Below are 6,827 nucleotides of genomic sequence, written 5' to 3' on the forward strand. Positions count from 1 at the left end.
CACCGCATGATGGATCGGTGACAGGAGCTTTCACACTGCATGACTTCACAATAGGAAGAATCGCCGACAGCTCTGCCTGGTCCGCAAACTGCGATTCACAACCGAATGTACACAAGAAATAATAAGGAAATAACGCAAGATCACACGTGATGTCAGAGTTCTCGCGCAAGACTGGAAACGGAACCCCGCAAAAAGTTCGCCATCCTAATGGTCAATGCGGGAAACAAGGATTGTGCGTTCTGTATAATTGAACAAATGAATAATTGTGCAATGTGCTGCTGCTGATGCGGCTGGACAGCAAATGTTTCTGCTTTATTTCTGTTTGATGTAATTGTAAAGCTTATTCATTCTGATATAACTATATTTAAGACATTTTTTCCTGATAAAAATCGATAAACTCTATTAAACTATAATATTATGCTCCAACTGAAACCATGTCTGCTTATGTTGTGGTCTATAACTGCTCCCCGAACTGCCCTCTGCCCTGTTCTGACTGAAATCAGATAGCAGGATATCTGATTTCAGTCAGAACTCCTTTTACCCTGCACGACAGGTCCAGATGTTTAGCATACCGGTATTTGTCGGCGACTTTGCAAAACTAGTCGGTGACTGGAAATCAGGGCTAAAATCGTGCAGAGTGAACTCGGCATTAGTGAGTGAAAACAAGCCAGCAAACAAATGGAAACTAGCAACAAAAAGCAACTGATGCAGAGTTAGCACTACACGATTTTAGCCCTGATTTTCAGTCACAGACAAATCAGAGCTTGTGCACGTGAGTGACAATCGCGCAGTGTGAATTACCACACACGCGACCTGAGCAAGTCGCCGATAAATATTTCAAGTGAAATATTTGGCATGCTAAATATCTGGACCTGTCGGTGACTCAAAATCGTGCAGTGTGAAAGGAGTTTTGACTGAAAAATACCTTGCGATGACCTACAGCCAATCAGAGAGCAAGATACAGAGCAGCGGGCAATAAAAAAGTAGACTAGTGAGGAAAACACTAACTAGCAAGCAAATGTAAACTAGCAACAGAAAGAAATTAGCGTGAGACAGTAGCCTAATGAGGAAAAAAAAAACTAGCAAGCAAAATCAGCTCAGTGAGTGAAAACAAACTAGCAAATTAATGTAAACTAGCAACCAAACTAGCCCTAGCGAGGAAAACACAAACTACTGAAGAAAAGCTTGCTAGCAGTAGAAAATATCTAGCAAAGGAAAGTAGACTAGCGAGGAAAACACAAACTACTGAGGAAAAGCAAGCTAGCAAGAGCAAGAAGATAGCAAAGAAAAGTAGACTAGCGAGGAAAACACAAACTACTGAGGAAAAGCGGGCTAGCAAGAGAAACAAGCTAGCAAATAGCTAGAAATATACCATGAATCCCCTTCAAAAGTTTTGGCACCTCTGTGTGTTTGACCCTGGTCTACTCGTAACTGGGATATTTAACACAAAACCTGGTGTTGCACACAAACACCTATAAAGGAATATGGGTTTCTGTGTGTCCATACATGTATGTGTGTGTGTGTGTGTGTGTGAAGTCAGGTCTGTTTTTAGCTCTCCAGCCTCATTACCAACGATAAGTAGAAGCAGATCAGGTCTCATCCACACCAGAGACACGGAAACTAGAGCTTCACTACACTAGAGGGCTCACACAGAGAGAAGGTAAAAGTGTGTGTGTGTGTGTGTTATGCTGTTGAGTTTGCTAATCCTCTTGTTCACTCTTCGCTTGCTTGGCTATTTCCCTGATGGCAGATGTGTGCAGGTGGGAGTGGAAATAAGAGCCGCACAGATATTAACTTCATATTTTTGTACAGATTCTCAGAGGGATCACGGTGACGACGTCAGAGATGAGTCTCTTCAAGGAAAGCTCTAAAGATCCAGAGAATCAAGGAATCAAGATGGGTGGGTCAGAAGACACCAAACACAAACATGGGAGCTAGGAAACAGGAGTAAAGATTACATGGAAAACAAGAGACTAAATAAGAGCTAACACAATACAGGTGAACACAACGCGATAACAAATCCTAGACAAGACAAGGGGCGGGGCCAGGGAGAGAATGGAAACAAAGGCACATGGAAAAAAATACAAAGGAAAAAATAAATAGCACGTTTATAGGACAAAGAACAAGCACGAGCCATGCTGCTGAGAGGCGGAATTGGTGACACATAGCAGTTATCAGAGACAGTAGAAGTGGATGTGGGGGACAGTAAGAAGAGCAGTGGGCCTTGAATAGATCCTTGAGGAGTCCCAGATTTTCAGATCATGTCATTTGGAGTCTTTGGCACTCCATGACACCCTGTAGGATTCTCCCTGACAGGTAGGATGCAAAAAAAAAAAACAACAAACCTCTTCATATGCTTTTCCTTCGTGTGATTGATAAATGGTGTGTTAAATTTTCTCTCCTTTATATTTTATTCTTAATCCACACACTTCTTTCTGTTTCGGTCTCCACACACACACACACACACACACACACACACCTGCTGAGACACAGCTTTACAGCCATCATTAGTAGATGCCGCAATGAACGGCCCCATAATGTGCACAGCGCGTTCTGTTCTGTGAGGACCGCTGTATAGGTCAGTGTGGTGAGGGAGCTGTGGAAATAACGATCCTTCCTTCATTTAGGATCGTTTCCCAGGAGGCACAGATGTTTTATAAATAAGCAACCAAAAATACACTAATACATTAATAAATACAACTAATAACACTCTTTGAGTGTACGCGTACAGCTAGTTGTAAAAATCAATCAATAATTTTCTTATGAGGGTGGGAGTGGGTGGGTCTTACTCTTATGACTTTGGAAGTGGGTGGGTTTTACTCTAATGAGGGTGGGAGTGGGTGGTTCTTTCTATCATGAGGGTGGTTCTTACTATCATAAGGGTGTGAGTGGGCGGTCCTTCATATCATGAGGGTGGAGGTGGGCTTGCTTACTCTCATAAAGGAGGGAGTAGGCGGTTCTTACTTTCAAAAGGGAGGAAGTGGGTGGTCCATCATATCATGAGGGTGGGAGCAGGTGGGTCTTACTCTTAAGAGGGTAGGACTGGGTGGTTCTTGCTCTCATGAGGGTGGAAGTGGGTAGTTCTTGCTCTCATGAGGGTGGAAGTGGGTAGTTCTTGCTCTCATGAGGGTGGAAGTGGGTAGTTCTTGCTCTCATGAGGGTGCAAGTGGGTGGTTCTGGCTCTCATGAAGGTGGAAGTGGGCGGTTCTTGCTCTCATGAGGGTGAAAGTGGGTGGTTCTTGCTCTCATGAGGGTGGGAGTGGGCACTGCTTACTCTTATGCGAGTGGGTGTGGGCAGCCCTTGCTCCCATGAGGGTGGAAGTGGGTAGTTCTTGCTCCCATGAGGGTGGAAGTGGGTGGTTATTACTCTTTTGAGGGTGAAAGTGGGTGGTTATTACTCTCATGATGGTTGAAGTGGGCGGGTTTTACTCTCCTGTGTTAGAGTGTTTTTACTCTCATGGTAGTTGGTAATTTTTCTCATTATTACGCAGGCTTATTCTCCTGAGGATATAAAGAGTGCCTAGAGTTTTTATTTTCATTTGATTGACATGGGAGTGGATTGGATGTGGTGTTCTGCATTTCTTTTTTCCCGTGTCTTGTATAAATTAATTCATTCAAACTTTGTGCCTCTGTGTGTTTTTTCCTCATGATGGATTTCTATCCATGGAGGCCAAACTGAACTAAACCTACTGTCTTCTGTTTACACAATGAAATTCATCTGCCAATAAACCGAGCTAAATGTCAAAGGCCTGTATGATTATTGAGAGGAAGTTGCAGTTTTGCCTTGCACATGTCCCGAGCACTGAACATATGTTAAATATATTCTTATATTTAATGGATAATATTTAATTCTTTCTTTCTTTCTGCTCTCTGAGTCAATAGTAAGTTGGCTAATAGCTCCCAAGCCACTGAGTGATGCTGTTTAGTCTCTGAGCTGTTTGTGTAGAATAGGATAATTAATTATCAGCACAAGTGTGTGTGTGTGTGTGTGTGTGTGTGCTTGTTATTAGCTCCTGGAAAGACTTCAACACCTCTAGGGCTGCTTTTATCCAACAGATCTAAATGGCTTTGAACAACAGTAATGGAAAAACGAAAGCGCTTGTAGACGATTCATAAGTGCTTAATCTTTACATAAACAGAGGTCGCAGGATGTAAATACAGAAATAATTCACATGATCTTTCTCCTACTCTATACAGCCCACTGCACTGGAGTAGTGCTACTAATTTTCCACTATTAATTGCACGCATACCACTACAACTGGCTGAGAACTGAAGTTTCCAACATGTGATGTCTCTGTGATGCAAGGTTAGGTCGTAAATTGAATTATTTTTAATTACATTAAAAAATAGAAATAAAAATATATACAAAAATGTATTTATGTATTTAATTATTTATTAATTTTTAAAAAATATTTATTTATAATTGGTCATATCTATAATAAATACAGATACTGCTACTACTAATAATACTAATAATGTTTATTTGTTTTTTTGTTTAAAAATGTATTAATTTTATTTATTTAAAAATGTATAATTTGTCATATCTTTAATAAATACCCATACTACTACTAATAATACAAATATTAGTAATATTTATTTGTTTGTTTATTTGCTTGCTTGTTGATTTATTTATTTGGTCATATTTTAATATTGGTCAGTCTCTAATAAAGTGGATTTTAATAGAAAATTGACCCTGAGGCAATCCAAAAAAATACAGTGAATTTATTATTTTTTTAAATTAATAAATTAATAATAATAATAATAATAATAATAATAATAATAATAATAATAATAATAATAATAATGAATAATCTTATCCTGGTATCCTGCAGCCATCTGATTCGCTGGTCATGCTGGTCATTAAGAGGGATGTTAGCCTGCGTTTCTGTGTGGACTGCAGATCAACAGTGGTGTCATTATGATGGATTCCAGCTCACCGCCTCACAGGGACAATGCTCTTTACACCACAACCATCTCTTTTTTATAATCCCACTCTCTGATGTCACCCAGATGATGACAGCTTCCCTTTTGAGTCTGGATCGTCTCGAGGTTTTTTCCTCATGTCGTCTCAGAGAGTTTTTCCTCACTATCATCATCTCTGGATTGATTTAAAATCTATCATTTATTGAATTTGTATGTTCCTGTACAGCTGATTCACAACAAGGACAAATAAAATAGAACTGAATTGAATCTCATGTTAACTGATCTCCTTAAATTTGTGCAGCAGTTATTGTTGGACCAAGTCGGACAGTCCTTTACACTACTGAATGTACTAGATCTGCCTCCTAAATTATCTTCCAGGTCATCTGTAAATGTCTGGACCTGAGGGTCCAGTCGTCATTTTTTCTTCATGGCCTTTACTTAGAGGCACTCCACTGTCTGTGTTACTGGTAACATCACCGCTCCCAGTCGCACGAGTGCAGCAGGCTTACACCAAATTAAAGCTCTTTTCATTTCATTCACCTGCAAGTTTAGTCAAAAAAATGGAAATGACCAGACTTTTGACCTTGACTTTGACCTTGACATTGAAATGAAACTCAGCTTCTTGGTATGTCTATGTAGCGAGCAAACCTCTGTTCTAGAAATGCTAATGCACCAGAGATTAGCTAAATGTATCAATCGTTATTGTGGGTGTTGTCAAGATCTTGAGTTTGTATGCTAACGATGCTAAAGCCATCTGATGGGTGAAACCACTGATTTGGCCTGGGGTCTAGTCTGTCTGGGAGATAGAGACAGAATACACTCTCTCACCTGTCAATCACAGCGACACTAGCCAATCAGCGGGCATCTTTAAGCTCATGTATGCGGAAGAGGGCTTCCCTTCCTCTTATTTTGCCATAATGGATACAGGTTTCATTTCCTGTGCAGCATCTCATGATGTTGTCTTCCTGTTCGTCTGATAACAAATTGCTGTATTGAAAGTAATCTCTAAACACCATTCAAGATGGTTCTAATCTAGTCCTGTGTCCCATTATCCAGGGTTTTAACCCAATGCATTTACATTTCTGTAGTGACTTACAGTATATCTCATTATATACATCTGAGGGTTAAGGGCCTTGCTCAGGGGCCCAGCAGTGGCAGCTTGGTGGACCTGGGATTGAACCTCACAACCTTCTGATCAGTAGTTCAACTCCTTAACCAGCCTTACTATATCTTACATATTTCTTGTTTTTTTCTGTCCTTCATCTGCTCACTGTTCAGGGTCACCACAGGCGCTTATCTAATCTAAATATTTAATTTTTTTTTTCTTTTTCATGCTGAATGGCTTTCCCGACTCAACCCCTCAGTGGGAGTCGAACCCGGGCCACAGCAGTAAGCATGCAGAGGAAACTCAGAGGACCACCAGAGAGTTGTAGCTTAGTTTCTTAATCTAATTTATTCATATGTACAGTCCTCCTTAGACTGGCCTTCTTGGTGGTGTTCACTGTGACCCAGGGGACTGCTGTGGATAGAACCACTCAGAGACGATCACGCCGTCTTTGAACTGCCGTTGCATCGGTCAGCATTCGTCAGGAAGGAATTAGTGCTAAGTTTATAATGAACTCAGGAATGATGCTGACCTATTAGTTCCTCAGGAGCTCTTGGTTTCACGTGACTATAAACTGTTGAAGAAAGTACATTATTTACATTTACATTGTTTACTCTGTCCAGATGAGGATGAGGTTCACTTCTGAGCCTGGTTCCTCTCAAGGTTTCTTCCTCATAACATCTCAAAGAGTTTTAGCTTAGTAATTTATTTATATGTACAGTCTAAGAAGAGCTGGCCTCCTTAGTCTGGCCTCCTTGGTGGTGCTCGCTGCTGCTGGGGATAGATCTGTGTGGACTGA

General features: G+C 40.7%; 1 long non-coding RNA gene across 1 annotated transcript; it reads left to right on the plus strand.

Annotated features, from left to right (window-relative positions):
- The first annotated feature begins 1,566 nt into the window (after positions 1–1,566).
- On the plus strand, positions 1,567–5,161 carry LOC131359047 (uncharacterized). The gene is made up of 4 exons (XR_009205727.1): positions 1,567–1,660; positions 1,813–1,900; positions 4,198–4,306; positions 4,833–5,161. It is a non-coding gene; the product is annotated as an uncharacterized LOC131359047 (long non-coding RNA).
- The last annotated feature ends 1,666 nt before the right edge of the window (positions 5,162–6,827 follow it).

Source organism: Hemibagrus wyckioides, linkage group LG09, assembly GCF_019097595.1.
Source record: "Hemibagrus wyckioides isolate EC202008001 linkage group LG09, SWU_Hwy_1.0, whole genome shotgun sequence".
In the NCBI taxonomy this organism is placed as follows: domain Eukaryota; kingdom Metazoa; phylum Chordata; class Actinopteri; order Siluriformes; family Bagridae; genus Hemibagrus; species Hemibagrus wyckioides.